General features: G+C 35.9%; 1 pseudogene; it reads right to left on the bottom strand.

Moving 5' to 3' along the window:
• Window positions 1-8,172: 8,172 nt before the first annotated feature.
• The window catches only part of LOC122023069, a 115,211-nt pseudogene continuing 106,178 nt past the window's right edge, over window positions 8,173-17,205 (bottom strand).

Raw genomic sequence — 17,205 nt, 5'->3', positions numbered from 1 at the left:
GACAAATCAGTTAAGCTTGAAACCCTGAATCAAAGGGCAACTCTTTTAGCAGATAAGCTGACAAGTGCATCAACAGATCAACTAGTGTTAGTGCCATGTAATGTCGGGTAAGCAAGAAGTAAAACATCACTTTCAATTGCTTCCTTTCGATAATTTATTCAATTTTATGATCTAATCCTATGTATTTGCCTAGTTTCCATTGGAATCTTAGTGTTATTGAACCTTACAAGGATGCTATTTACTTGTTGGATTCCCTAAGTTGCCGCATTCGCGATGATGATTCAAAATACGTAATGGAAATGTGAGTTCAGATTTCTTTTAGTAAATATTTATTATAATAAAAATCTTATTTAACAAATATTCTTAACGTATGAAGGGCCTTAAAATTGTTTAATTCAACCAAGGGAAGGAAAGGTAGGAAAAATGTTAAGTGGGAAGTAGTTAAGGTATGTGTACTTTTGTTTAACATATATTGTAATGTGTATAATTTTCATTAACAATTTGACTCTAATTACTATATATAGGCTCCTCAACAACCGGATGCGAAACAATGTGGTTTTTTTGTGATGCGATTTATGAGAGAAATTATTGAAGAAGTTGAGACTATTGAGAGAGATTCGCTGCAATCAATAGTAACATTATTTAGCTTATCTCAAATTATTTGACATAAACTATTTAAAATTGCAAAGTGATCAGTGTTGATTATTTTTTCCATTAACATAAATTGTGTATGCTCACAGTTCACAAAAATAGGGTACTCTCGTGAACAAATTGATGAGGTTCGGTCCGAGTTGGCGGAGTGCATACAAGATCATATTTATGAATAGGTATGGAATGATAGTTGCCATAATTCTATTTAGATTTAAGTTCATGGAATGGTGGTTTTTTTTGGTGGAATCATAGTTAATGCCAATTTTTTTGATGCAGTGCATAGTTACCAGATCGACCTTGAGCAGTTGACCCCAAAGAAAAGTTGTCACTGAAGTTTAAAAACTTGTGAAAATTTTTAGTGAATGATGATGTTTTGTGAATGATGATGTTTTGGAAAAATTGTCACTTAGGTGAAAGGATGTTTTCTGGATTAATATGCAAGTACAAAGCAACGTATTATATGTTATTCGTAAAGTTCTATCAGTGTAAATTATCTAGTTTCTTTATCTAGCTTTTGTTCCACTATTGAGTTTGTTTTTCTAATAATTACTCGTGCAGCAAAATATTGAGCAAGAAGCTGTAGATCTTATAATCAGGTAAAGTAGAAAAAGTTAACTACTTCATTATGCTTTCATCTTAGTATTTGTATATTTGATTTGTCTTCTTTGAACCAGCTTCAAGTCAAAAAGCCAGATCCTCTAGATAGCTGTTAAAAATAAGGTATTATTTGGTTTGTCAATGATCTTAATATTTGGTAATATTTGGTCTTTGATGCTCACGACAGAGTTCCAACGCTGCATGATTACCTTGTTCAAGCATATTGCTCGCTGCCTCAGTAGCTCGCATTTTCAGGTTTGTTTCATCATTGATATTCCTTCTTTTTAGTGTTCTATATTAAAAGGAAATACTAACTGTCGATGAGATTGTTATCCTCTTGCTTGAACATGAACCAAAGTATATAAATTTGACCTTTTGATCTGAAAGTATAAAAAAAAGTTAATTGGATACTAGTTTTTTATTTTTTTTTTGCAGTTGCATTTGTTGTATTTTCATATGTTTCTCAGTGAACTTCTAAACAATTCTTTTTTCATTAATTTATTAAGGCTTATTATAAGTTTCAGTTTGATGGTGCAAATTGTTTTCTTTTGTAATCCATCTGTTTCTTCTTTGGTTTAGGAAAGTTGAAGTGAATCCCTTGATAGTTGTTTCATAGGTTTGTTCCATTATTTTCCAGTACGTACTGGAATCACTATCAATAGCCCTCAAGGACTGTTTACAACCTTGCAATCAAATTAATTGGACTTATAATCTAATGTATGGTCATCTGGAGCATGAATATTGGAGGATTCATGAATGACTCTTCGGATGATGAATGTATGTCATTTAATATTGGTTCATGTATTTATTTAGATACATCTTGAGTATTCCCTATAAATACCCTATATATTTAACAATTCAAAGATGAAGAAAATCAGAAGTAGTTGAACACTAACACTTGGACGCCAACATTTTTGAGTTGGCGCCTAGATTTGACCATCTAACAGACACGGCTAAAGGATCAACTTCTATGAACACCCTTAATAACTTATACAGATATTTGTGAACAATTAGGTTGGTGGCTATCATTTATCCTCCCTTTTTGTTGTTTTTTCCATGTACCCAATGCAGCTTTCATTTCAAAGGTTCCAAGCTGATGAACAAGGATGGGTGGACACAATCAAGTCAGTGCGATTTGGAGGAGCTGTCAGGATTAGTACCATGGATTGGCTTGGGCAATCTCAATATTTGCGTCAAACTGTCTTCTGGCCTTCCCTATCATCTGCAGTATCTGAGGTATACTATGCACATTTACCGTGAATTTTCCTTATTGAGCTTGGGCTAGTGACGGTTACGAATGTATTTTATTTCAAGAACCGTATAAGCAAGTGTTCGTGCATCTAGTTTTATAACAATGCACTTCGTATCTTTGATCTAAAAAGCTTCTGAAACAAGTCATCTTCTCCAAGCATGCCCTGGTCAACATGCTAGTCACCTACTGGAGTCATTTCCTCGATGGCACGGATGAATACCTGAAATCCATCCTCTACTCCACCATTCTTTGCCACTCCTCAAGCCGAAACAACTGCAAAGGTAGAGTCAACATCAAGTATTACATTGTGCCTGGCTACAAGAAGACCGGGGCCGCAAAATCCAATAAAGACAGGTCAAACATCAAGTAGCATTTTGTAACTTATTCCTCTTAGGTTATATGCTTGGTTAATATATATGCTTAGAACTTGTAAAGACAGGTCAAACATTAATATGCTTGGTTAATATATCCATCTACAGCACTCCCGCTTTTTCCTCTAAATATGATTTTCATTTAGCACAGAACTAATGCCAATTTTTTTATTTTGATGCAGTGTTTAAAGAGCTTGAGTAGAAGTTGGCCCTAAAGAAAACTTGTCAGTTATGATATAAACACACTTACGGTATGAATTACATGTATATATAACATTGACATATTATTTAGTACGAGATTTACATGTATGAAAGTTTTCATACAAAATTTCTTGATTGCCTACAACCCCAGGTGTGCTGATGACAAGTTGAAGAAGATGGCTCTAAGAGTGATAGCTGAAAGCCTTTCAGAAGAAGAGATTGTTGGACTTAAAGAAGCAATTCCATGCGATGGACACCAACAACAGCGGTTAGTCAATGATGAGGTTTTGTAAAACTTGTGTGTTTGAAAAATTATTGTCATGAAGTTAAGGATAACTTGTATGATACAAATTTAATTTGTGGATCAATATGTATACATTTTGTTTGTATAATATAAAGTTTTATTTATTTGTTAAATAGTCTTATTATAAAAATGATTGTGGTTGTGGATATTCAATTATATGTAAATTTTGAGTATTTTTTATAATTTTTGCTATTTAATTAAGAAAAACACTATTTTTTATAAATTTAAAAAGACAACGTTTTTAAGTAATAAAAGACAACGCTTAAAAAACAATGTCTTTGAGACCAACCACAACGCTTTTAAAGCGTTGTCTTTGATATGTGCATTTTTACAACAGCATCTTTAACAACGCTTTTTAAGAACGAATAGACAACGCTTAAAAAGCGTTGTCTTTGTGACCAACCACAACGCTTTTAAAGCGTTGTCTTTGATATGTGCATTTTTACAACAGCATCTATAACAACGCTTTTTAAGAACGAAAAGACAACGCTTAAAAAGCGTTGTCTTTGTGACCAACCACAACGCTTTTAAAGCGTTGTCTTTGATATGACTTTCTACAACACCATCTACAACATCACTTTTTAAGTACATACGACAACGCCAAAAAAGCGTTGTTATTTAGCTTTTTTCTTGTAGTGAGTGACGCTGCAGTACTGCTACAGTAAACCCTAAAACTTATGCTTTTGATCCGAGTACAATCTCTCGTGTACTCGTACCCTCACCCTTACGACTCTTTTGATGCTTCCTTTGCAGCTTTAACAGAACCTTCAAGCATACTTTCTTTGGCTCTCGTCCCTCGGATGCATTCAAGCCTGCGACTCGTCCCCAATGTCATCCTTCGCGTATGCCTCGAAATTACTTCCCTCGGCCCTTGTCCTCGCTGCCTTGTCCACGGTCCCTCGGATGCTTCATCCTTCACCGGACCCAAAGCCATCAACCTGAGTCGCATGTGTATCCTGCGAACCTGCACAACTCAAATACACATATCAGATACAAGGGTAACCTAACTTAAACTCTTTGACAAACACATCAAAACTATGATCGTACCGATCAAAACTTAGGTCGATTGCACCAACAGATAAGTGCAAAATGATAAACACACAAATATTTGAGAAGATTGAGAATTGAATGTCAAATATTACTATTAATTGAAGCGAATCTCTCTCGATAGTTTCCACTTCTTCAATAATATCTCTCATATATCTCATCACATATAAATCACACTGTTTCGAATCTAGTTGGCGATGACCCTATGTTAAAAACAAATTGTAAATGCCTAATATACATGTTTAATTGTTTTATAATTTAATTCTTTTTCACCTTTGGTTTAACTTCATAAAGCACCTGCATACACATAACGCCAAATAAATTTCAGTTTTAAGAGACAAATTGAGTTCCCTTCCTCATCAAAGATATTCACTAGCAATAATTCTTAAACTTCCAGATATGATTATCTCAGTAAAGAATTTGTAATGGCTTGCTCACATGAAAGAACTACCCTACAACTACCCAAATAACTTAAGCCTAAGTTAGTAATGGTTCATTCATCTAAACCTATAAGACTCATTTATTAGCCCACAACTCTACATGTAAGGTGCCATAATCTCATCCGCTTAAGGATTAGGCATCCCTATCACGACCTAAACTTATGCTACCAGAAATAATACCATAACATTAAGTAATTGCATCAAAAACTGATTTAAAAGTGTGTATATAATATTTAAATTAGTATGAGTGAAGTGAGCTGGTAAATATGCATCACGCTGATTTACTATGGTTGCAGGTGGAAAAGATAAATCACATGTAAATTTAGTCTAGGAGTTTTTCTTGCAGAGAACATTGAGACACGTGAACGAGAATTCAGTACTTTTAACTCAGGGTTCACATAACATACCTTTCTTTTGTCAATTACCAATCATAGATGCTACGTATTCAACAACATTCTTCTTGTCTAGTATATATGTTTATTCCTTGCTTAACTAAAGTCTCAACAACCAGTCGTGTGTCTTCCCTTACTTTTTCCTCAAAATAAATAACACCTGCTAATGCACTATGAACTCCTACATATACAACAGATTTGTTCTGAGACTCTGCATCTGGAAATTGGTTCCCATGGACACCGTGCCTACAATAGCACAAAAACATATTAGATGATGGATACAGACATTGTATCTAGATAGTGACAAGTATGAATTTTGTAGCATCTTATAGCTAGTGATATAGTCTTACAAAGATTTCAATGGAGGAAAAGGTTAATGTAACGGAACCTAAATAGTTGAAATTCACTTGATGATGATGAATAGCAATTATCTATTCTATAAGCATCGTTATCTTTCAAGTAATGAGGGATAGAAGAACATGCATCATGCACTATAACGTCCATAATTTTTTTTCAACATACGACATGCACGCAACATGGTTGTCCGTAGCTTATAAAACCTCTTCAAAAAACATTTTCATTCAACTTGCATTTGACATTCTCATAATCGCTAGCATGCATGAACAATAAAAATATAATCTGATCATTAAAACATGGTGTACATGCTAAAAAAAAACACAACTTATAACTTAAACTTTTATCTCATATGCACCTACATGCAACATTTCCATAGACCATAGCATGCACGATCATCATAAACATAACTAATACATACATGATCATTAAAACATGGCATACATGATCATTAAAATCCTAACTTAAAATCTAGCACTTTCCCTCTTACATTCATACAACAACCTGCTATAGGTAATAGTTCAGTTTGGGAAATGTATTGGGACATGATTGGAAGTGGTTATTTCAGATTTTGAATAATAAAATAATTGTATGAGGTTAAAATTTCAAGAATCCAGGTTTACAAGTTCGGGAACCAAATAAATAACAACAAATTCATTAAAAATTTGGATAAACTCTGAGGTAGACTTAGTCATATACAAGATCATTAATGTGAAAATAACCAGAAACTTCTAGAAGGTAAAATCTTAAACAACATAATAAAATGATTGATACGTAGAGCCTACATTGCACATAACATAATAATCTCATAAACTAGAACTTCATTGATGGACATGGTATGTTACAACTATCATACATCATGTTTTCAAGGCCTCTTACACCATTAAAACTGAACTTCAAGGGTATCTAAACATCCATGAATTTAAGGAACTAAAAAAAGGAACATGTTAGAAGTTATAATTAAAGGAACTGAATCTCAAGAGTTTAGGTGAACATGGTAGGGAGTAAGAATAACATAAGTACACTAAATAAACTCCGAAGTTAACACCAAACTACCATGGTATCTAAACATACATAAATTTAGGGGAACTAAATGAAGCATGTCATAACATAGAACATGCTAAACTAGATTTCTGATGCTAACATGTTAACCATGAACTGTTGAAAACTCGACAGAAAACAATAGATACTTCAAGCAATATTGTTCTATTAGGAAATTAATTCATTGCACCAGCATAAGATATGTTGTTAGCCAATTTTCATGTATGAAATTAAGGTTTTAATTTTAGTGGATGTATCAGAAGTAGAATCCAAAGTGGGATCTATTCGATACATGCAAAAATAGCTAGAGGTCACATTGTAGGTACCAAATATTGTAAACTATAAGCAGAAGTCCTAAATCACTTCTAACACCAAAACTAACATCTGCAACATGAGAATTAATAGCTTAACTATGTGATGGATGAACTCTGTATGTTATAGAAAGAAGCATTGATTACAATATATATTATAAACTTTACCACTTTTTAAAAAATGGATCCCACCTTTAAGTTATAACAACTCCACCATGATTTATATCACAAACAATTGTCATTACATTAAGTTTATCATCCTGTAATGGATAAATATTGGTATAGCATCATTCAACTTAATCAACTAAATTGCAATGAAGTAAGTAACATTTTTCTTTTTTAATTGATAAATTTTTTAGAGAAATGAAATTGTTAGAATTCAAAGGTGAGAATACATTTGTTAAGGGTGATAAATATTGGGATATCTATAGCAATTAATCCAAGAAAAAAAGTACCAAAGGCATTTTCAAAATAAAACGCCATTATGTTGAACTATGAAGTGTGAAACTTATGATTAATAGTAAAAATATAATAGTACCTAAAAAGTTTCCAATAGAAGCTTCAGGGTTGATGTGAAGTTACCTTGACATTTTCACAACCAATGGAACGAGCCACTTCAACAATAGCCTTTCCAATGGGATTATTAGTATTTGATTCCACCCCAACAGCTAACCTCAAAATATCAGCTTCAGTCTATTTGAACTCATGGCTTTCTCTGTGCATTATACATGATTTCATCAGTGAAATAACCTTTTTAGTAAGCATCGTAAGATATCACCTGCGATGTCACTTAGTTCCAGTGTTGTATGTTAGAGTAAAAGGCTAAAAGTAACTATTCCTTTTCTCGAATCAATTTGCATGCATTTTTCACATCATGTCATAGAGAAATCTTGAACAATTCTATGTAAAACTGTAACATAACATCAGATTATTGAGTAGCATCATGGAAACCAATTTTCATCTTCGAGAGTGAACAAACTTTAGTGATCACACATAGCATCATCCTTCTCTATTTCTCTATCACAAATCATTAAGAAGTAGAGACAGATCCATGAGACACAAATAAACATAAAACTGACAATATAGATTTATCAAGAATACAAAATGTTTCGATTGTAAATATAACTGTTGAGATTCTCGCAAATAACCAGATCAAATACGACAAAACTACTTTAGCGATTAGGCAAAATTAAGCGATTTAAAGAAAAATGATCATAAATGTAAAAATAACCTAGAATTACTCAAGAGGAACCTCTACTTCACCATCGGAGATCTCCTGCTGAAGGTCCTTGGGGTCCTTGTTGTCTCTCCGCAAGTGTACGAAAATATCGCAAGTAATATAAAAGATTATCGTATCCACAGGGACTGGAATAAGCACTAAGAATATCTCAAAACGAATTAGCTAGACAACAAATCAATGGATTAACAAAGTCTAGGTGTAAGTATGAAAAGTAAACAAAAGAATGAAAGAATAGGCAACAAGAATAAAGGCAATGATAAGGGTTATTCTAGGAGTTTTGGTTTCTTTGTAAGGTTCTTCAATGTAAACGATCTATCAAATCCTTTTTGTCAATTATCCATCATTTGTAGAAGTTTGCCGGTTCTCTCTTGCAATAGAGAACCGACCTAGGACTGAAATCTATACCTAGATTGATCAATTAGGAATGAATCTATGTTGTCCTTACACGAGCTTGCCTATCACGAGCGTCCCTCAGAAAATCAACATAAGAATCCATCACTCATCAACCCATCAAGATATAAAGATTAATGCATAAATCTATCCTACCCTTTTGAAATACCTAATTTTCCCTTCAAGATAATCCCTCAAACGTCCTTACACGGGCATGTTCCTGTCACGAAGATCCCTCGAAAAATCGAATGAAGAATTACCTTTACAAGATCCACAAGATATCTAAACATTCAATCAAGCATGGTAATTTAGCACAATCACAACATTCCACACAAGATCAAATAGATACAAAACAGGACAAAATCATAGAAATGGAAAATTGACATATCCACAAGAGTTTTACATCAAGATTTCCTTACAAATAATCCCTCCATCCTAGAACAAGATATCTACTCCATAATTCGAAGAAAGAATCCGAATGAATCAAAGATTACAAGCATTTCTAAACCCTCAAATCCAAGAAAGGAGAGAAAGAAAACTTATCTACGGAGAAGAATGGTCTTCGGATCCAATCCTTCGATCTTGGAGTCGAATCGGTGAAGATCTTCCCTTAGATCGCCCAGAAATCCACCCAAGAATGGAAGGAATCGCTCAAATCTTCCTTTCTCCCAAAGGGGAGAAGATCCCCTTTCAAATCAAGGAGGAAAGCTTATATAGAGGTGAGGTTTGGGCACCACACGGCCCAGAGGCACGGCCGTGTGAGGTTCACACGACCTGCCTCACTTCCCTCTCTGCACAACTCACACGGCCGTGTGTGAGACAAGGCCGTGGCACTCCTAGCATCTGCTATCTTTGCATGGCCATGTAGATCTACACGGCCATGTCATTCTTCTCTTCTGCAAACCTTACACGGTCGTGTGGTTCACACGGCCATGTCATTTTTCTCCTCTGGAAACCTTACACGGCCGTGTAGATCTACACGGCCATGTAAGTCTTCAACACCGGAATGCTAATATGACTGTGTACTACACACGGCCTGCTCCTGCTGGCTCCATATCTTGACAGGACCTTGTGAGGTTCACACGGCCGTGGCAACTTCCTTCTCTGTTTCAGCTACATGGCTAGAAATCTTCACACGGGCAGGGCAACCCCCCATGGCAGGGTCGTGTGAGGTTCAGGAATAATGCCTTCCTCCTTTGCTCTGCTTACAAATTTGGCCTTGAACATGAAATCTTCACCAAATTTGACTCCTGTGTACTAAAATTGCTCAAAAGCAGATCTCCGAACAAAAAGAGTAAATATGCTAAAAGGAAAGCTGGAAGTACAAAATACGTAGACAAAGCATGTACAAATATGTGAATGTGCGTCAAAACATGCTAACAAGTGTATACAATCTACGCACCTCACACCCCTAGGCTTAAACATTTGCTTGTCCTCAAGCAAAATGCTGCAATCTAAATTCATATGCTCCACAATGTTCTCATATTCCTAATGCATTCTCCTAACTCTATCAAAAGGTTTCATTAGTAAGCATGATCATGAAAACAAGTTTAGTTTGGCTCAAGCATAAGTACCCTGTGCACAGTGCGAAAACAACTCAAAACTCTTCAAGTTTCAATCTATGTCCTAGTCAAGTCGTCATCAAATTTGAATTCCTAATATTTCCAGTGATAGACAAGTAACCAGTGATAGGCACTTACTTGCCAAAAACTTGGTTCATAATTCTCAATCAACCTAAGGTCTCAAAGGCCTGCTCAATCTCAAGAGAAGTTAACAGTCATTTCCCCAGTAACCCAACTCGGTCTCAAAGGGGTGACTTGCTAGATTCCACTCACGACAACTGTTTTTTAATATCCCTTATTCACTTTTTTTTCTTTTCTTTGCTTTTCTTTTTCACAATTTTTTTTCTCATAAGTATTTGCATTATGCAAATCTTATTTCACAAGAGTACTTTTAGCACAAATGTTGGGATATTTTGATTTTTCCAAATGAGCTTACATGACCAGTAACCAAAATGAAGTTTGAGAAATCACCATGGAAACCAAGTACTAAACAAACAAGATGAATCATGACTATTTCAATGATATCAACCATTCAAGCATCAAGTCAAAGTGTAGTGAAAATAAGATCCTTAAGGTCAAGCCAAAACTAAAACTCATCTCCAAATGATACTTAGCTTATATCATGCTACCCAAGATAGAGAAACGAGGTACATTAAACATACTACTAGCATCATTTGAACATCATGAACCTAGATAATGAACATGCTAACATTTGATCTTGAAGACAAGAAAGCATATAAGTGAAGTTTGATGTTCTCAAGATGTATGCCACAAGATTTCAAAAGATAGTCAAGTGGCTATCAAAACAAGCAATCAAAGCACGACAATCAAAATAAAGTGAAAAACAAAAACTAAACATGCAGAAAATAAGAAAACAAACAAAAACTGAACACTAGAATGAAAAAAGAAATCAGGTTTGACACCCCCCCAGACTCAAACTTTTCATCGTCCCGATGAAATCAATATGGTGGAGGAGGTGGAGGGGGATGAGGAAAATGGTGCTTACGACGTGGTTGGCCAATAGGAAAACTAGGGAAACATGGAGTTTCACTCAGGATTATATGATACTCAAACAAAGCATCTACTTGTTGGCTAGTGACACTCATGCTTTGCATAAAATCTCTCATTTTAGCTTGATCCCTATCATAATCCTGGACAAATTCGGCCACTTGACCCTGAAAGTTCCTCGTGAACTGAAAGTGCTCTTGTCCTTCTCTAAACTGATTATCTGATAAAGAGGAGCGACCTTCCAACATTCTTCGTTGGGCATCATGCTTCTCATGAAGCGATTCTAGAGAAGTACGAAAATCAGAAAAGTCAAATCTGGAGGGACCCGTACCATAGGCAAAAGAATGCCTAGCAGGATCCGGATGTCCGGAAGGCTGCGGGTGTCCAGATGTCGAGGGCTCAACATGTGGCTCTGTGTCTCCGGATATGGAGGGGACATTCTCGGGGTCTACATCGGTGATTTCCCAATTAGCTGGATTACGAATGGAAGTACGTTCAGGATAAGGAAGAGGTAGAGGAAAACCATTCCTCCTAGGAAATGCAAAACCGTTCTCATCCCGAATAATCATTTTCATGGCAAGACATGCATCCATATCGATCATATCATTGCCATGAACAACCTCCAACCCATTTAAATCAAGTTCCAAGTTAACCGCAACTTGAGTAATCAACCCACCAAGAACTATTGATCCCGAGGATGCCCTCGTAGTTTTACTAAGGTTTGTAAGAAATGAAAATCGGAATCAAAATCAACCTTATGTAGCATAGCCCATAGAGAATAAAGTTCTACTTTTTTGACGACTCCATCACTTTCCCCCCTACCAAAAATAGTTTTGTTCATGATTCTATGTAGATATCTAGAAATAGGATTTTGCATGTGAGAAGCCTTGGCTCTAGAGGGCTCATAAGGGTGATCTAATCCGGTGATTGAATTCCAAAAATGATTCCAATTAAACCTAGAATCAAACCATCGAGAGCTACCGGAAGACAATCCAAAACAAGTGTTAAAGTCACTAAATGTCCATTGAAAGTCTTGATTCATCAACCTAAAAGTTATCTTGCCAACAAAATCGTCTTCATTGGCAAAATGGACATCTAGAGAACTTAAAAACTCCAAAACAAGTCGAGGATAAGTTGGTAGATGTGAGTACAATATATCACTCCAATCTAAGAACCCTATCATCCAATCTATATCATCCCTAATTCCTATCATGTCAAGGACAGTTGGGTCCATATATCTTGTACACACAATCTTTTTATTGACAAGAATTGCAAATCTAGTTATATGATCATCATTTCTAAATATAATATTGAATTCATTGTTGTTACCTTCGTCGCGTGATGCCCTCTTTCCCTTGCCCTTGACCGGTTGTTTCCCCTTATCCTTGCTTGCCTCCTTCCCCTTGTCTCCACTTGAACCACCACCTCCCTTGCGTAGTTTCTTCAAAAGATTGGACATAATGTCTAGATTGAGTGGGGGTGGGTACTATTTATGGTTGTAGGGACTAGATCTTGAGGAAATAGGTCTCAAAGAAAAAGATCTTTGGTTAAGGAAATGGAGATCTTAGATCTAGGATAAGAGAAGAATCTAGATCATGGTGAAGTTTGTAGAGAAGGAAAAGTTTTAGACCTAGATCTGAGAAGGTTTGAGAGAAGGGTTGAAGAAGAGAGGGGTTTTGGAGAGAAAAGGGTGTTAAGATGAAGAGGGTGTGTGGGGGACACGGCCTGGATCTGGCCGTGTATAGGAGACACGGCCTGGCAAAGATTCTCCACACGGGCCATGTAGATCTACATGACCCCTCCCCTCTCCTTCTCAGGTTGAGTCACACTGCCATGCCAATTGGCACAACCTTATCCTTCTTCCTCACTGGTATCCATACACGGCCATGTCTGGGACACGGCCCCAACAACCTCCTCCTCTGGAATCAGCACACGACCGTGTCAGATGACACGGCCAGTGCAGGCTTTCGCATTGGTTCCTTCACACGACCATGTGTGAGACACGACCGAGAAGCTTTCCTCCTCTAGATTCTTCACACAGCCGTGTCTTGGACACGGCCAAGAAATACTCCTCCTCTGGAGACTCCACACGGCCGTGACATGTAGACACGACCCAAGTATCTCCCTTCACTGCACCATAAGCCTGGCCGTGTGCAGCACACGACCATGCTATGTTTTGCTCCAATTGACACTTCTCCTCCTTTCTAGCTCTTCCAACACTCCCATGGCCATAAAGAAGTCATGTCCAGCTCATGAAAGTGAAATTTCAACATGCAAAACAAAACAAAAACCAAATAAAAACATTACTAATGAACAATAGAGACATGAAATGAAACTAACTAAAAAGAAACCCTTGGGTTATCTCCCAAGAAGTGCTTGTTTAAGGTCTTTAGCTCGACCAATCTAATTACTCGTCTCTTTTCCTTGCCCTGGGAGGGCAGACATATTTGTCATTTTTGTTGGGAGGTTTCCTCCCAACATCTTCCACCACATAGGTTTCTTCATTTGGTGGCCTCCCATGAGGATGGAAATTCCATTCCTCCAATTTGTAAATGCTTGCCCTGCTACAAGCATTCAAGAGAGAAGAGACATGGTTAGAGGCTTTAGATAAATTATATTCCAACCGTTCCTTACCGATTACCAAAGAAAGTTTATGATTCTTAACATCTATGATAGCTCCTGCTGTAGCAAGGAATGGTCTTCCCAATATGATAGGGATTTTCAGGTCCTCCTCCATGTCTAACACAACAAAATCAGTGGGAATTACACTTCCACCTACTTCTACTGCACATCCTCAACGATACCCATAGGGTACCTGCAGGAGTGATCAGCAAGTTGTAGTGCCATGGTAGTAAGTTTAAAGTTTTTGAGACCTAATTTATTACAAATAGAATAAGGAATGAGGCTAACACTTGCCCCCAAATCACAAAAAACCTTTTCAATAAATTTAGTTCCTATATTGCTGTAACACCCACTAAGCTTTTAAGATAAATAAGAGAATGATGAATTTTTCCTTAGAAAAATAATAAGAAGTGAGTTGAAACAAAAAGAAATAAAATGAAATAAAAAGAAGAAGAGGTCAAGGATTGAACCTTGAACCTCTTATACTATAATTTATAGAATTAATTAGTAGAAACCAATTGGGATAGAGAGAAGATATTGATAGCAAGGAAAGGGAATGCATGATAAAGATAGGAGTAAAGATCTAAGAAGATAAAACAAGAAAAGAGCAAGAGAAAGACAACTTGCCTTCCTCCCTTCCTCTCTCTTTTCCCTCTCTTGCCGTGACCTTAAATGAAGAATTAAGGGGATTCATTCCCCCTTGTTTCATCATGAATGATGAGAATAAATTAGAAAATAAAATAAATAAAAGAAAATAGGAAAAAAAAGGCTAAGGGAGAAGGAAAGCAAAAACCAAGTTTGCTAACTCTTTCCCCTTAACATAAAAGAGAATATGTGAAGGGAAAATTCTATTTTCTCTCATTTTTCTCATTCTCTCCTCTCCCTCACCGAACCCTCAGTCCCCTCTCCTCCATCTTCGGCCCCAAGCCAAGGTTTTCTCCTAAGAAAGTCTAAGATACAAGGAGGACTTAGCAAGGGAATCAAGGAAAGGGAACTAGAAGAAGAGGTTACTTCTTCCATCACCATACCTTAGATCCACAAGCGAAAAGGATGTAAGCTTCCCCTCACCTGTGGTACAAGGCTTTGTATGTGATTTTTGGATTTTATGAGGATTAGAAAACCTAGAAAAGAATTTAAGAAAATTCGTCCAAAGAAGAGTTTTCAAATCTAGGAAGGTTTAAACAAGTCCTCATTTCATGATATTTTTCTATGCTATGTAGGAAGGTTTTTCCTTCATGTTTTTATACCTATATGATGCTTGATCAGAGGAGTACCTAACCCTAGAATTTCAGCCAAAAATATTTTCAAAAGGTTGGAGAAATCATTGTTTAACCAAACCAGTACAAGATTTCCCCCATGAACTACTAAGGGCCTTTTATTGGTTTTCTTGCTTGAAAGTTACTTGGAACCAAAAGAAATCCACTCATATGTTTCGGCCAAGAAAAGGGCTTAGGGTTAGGAAGACCTTTAAATTTAAGTAACCATGTTTGTATGATAGAATATAGAGTTCTCTTAAAGAATTGCATGTTGAATATTGCTAGAAATTCATGAACTCTTATTTTAGATTTTCGGCCATGATAAAATGGATAGCTTAGAAAATCTTAAACAAAATTTTAATATGCTCAAGACCTCTGTAATATTATGATATGGAAGTTGTTTGATGCTCTTATGCTTAATTAGAGTATAGAAAAATTTAGTTACATGATATATGACATGTAAGATCACAAGGGTCCTAACTTGTTTATGAACCAACTTTGTATATGATGTTCTTAGTAATTTTTACCATGAAACTTACTTAGGTTTTCCATGCTTTAGGCCACTTAAAACCTAGTTTAGGGATTGGTAGGTTTCGGCCATGAGGAAAAATAAAAGAAAAAGGGAAAGAAACCTAGGAAGCCTAAGACACAATTCACATGTATGTTCATTATGCTTGTCTTTATATATGCTATGAAACTTGTATGACTTCTTATGCTTTTAGGCTATTTGAAGCAAGTTTATACACTGATGAGTCTCGGCCAAGTAGGGTTTAAAAGACCTAGAAGCCTTAGAATTGAAACCAATGGTGTTAAAAATGCTTCTTATGGAAATATGATAATATGTTGATTGTGTCACATGCTTGTATAATTTTTCCATGACCTAAATGGGCCATTGTATGTTTCGGCCATGAAGGGATAGATGCCCTAGAAACCCTAGAACAAAAATTAAATATGCTTATGTCACTCTACATGAAATATGATAAGTAGAAAACCAAAGTTCTCATGCTATATGTTATTTAGTGACCTAAATGAGGCTAGGGTAAGTTTCGGCCATACCTATTGTATGATGTTTTATTATGAATTTATACATGATGTAGTTCAAGTTCACATGCTTGTATACTTATTTTTAGCCCTAAGGAATACTTGTTAAAAGTTTGACCATGACATATGTTAAGGGGTTGAAGAACTTAGTAACTAGCTCAAATGTGCTTACTATGTTACTTGGAAAAAATTCTATAAATATGGTTTAAGGTTTCCATGCTTTCATGACATTTGAGACCTTGTTTCACACCTGATAGGGTTCGGCCACATGAGTTTAGGGACTTGGAGAACTTAGAAACCAAGTTAATCATGCTTATAATGCTTCCTATGAAATTGATGTAATGATAATTTAGGTTCCACATGCTTGGAGGTTGTTTTTACCTAAATTGAGATCTAAGGGGGTTCGGCCATGATAAGAACCCAAGGGATTAGGAAGCTTAGAACCCAAGCTAACTATGTTACCATGTTTCTTATGATAGTATAATCACATGATACACCCTTATGCTTAAACATGTATGCTTGTGATTTATACTTTCCATGATATGATATGTGCTTAGAAATATGCATGCTTTGATGATATGTTATGTGCTTCGAATATGCATGCTTTCATGATATGCTATGTGGATAGAAATATGCATGCTTTTATGATATGCTATGTGGTGATAATATGCATGCTTTTATGATATGCTATGTGGATAGAAATATGCATGCTTTTATGATATGCTATGTGGTGAAAATATGCATGCTTTTATGATATGCTATGTGGATAGAAATATGCATGCTTTTATGATATGCTATGTGGTGAAAATATGCATGCTTTTATGATATGCTATGTGGTGAAAATATGCATACTTTTATGACATGATGTATGCCTAAGTGATGCATACCTTTATGATATGATGTATGCCTAAGTGATGCATACTTTTATGACATGATGTATGCCTAAGTGATGCATACTTTTATGATATGATGTATGCCTAAGTGATGCATACTTTTATGATATGATGTGTGCCTAAGTGATGCATGCTTTTATGATGTATGATATGTATAAGTATGACATGTACTTTACTTTATGTGGCTTGTACCAAGGGTGGACTCCATAAGCGCCCCGGGGTCGATGGAATA

The sequence above is a fragment of the Zingiber officinale genome, chromosome 9B (assembly GCF_018446385.1).
Source record: "Zingiber officinale cultivar Zhangliang chromosome 9B, Zo_v1.1, whole genome shotgun sequence".
Lineage (NCBI taxonomy): Eukaryota > Viridiplantae > Streptophyta > Magnoliopsida > Zingiberales > Zingiberaceae > Zingiber > Zingiber officinale.
The sequence above is the reverse complement of the archived record's forward strand: the minus strand, read 5'-3'. Positions and strand labels throughout refer to the sequence as shown.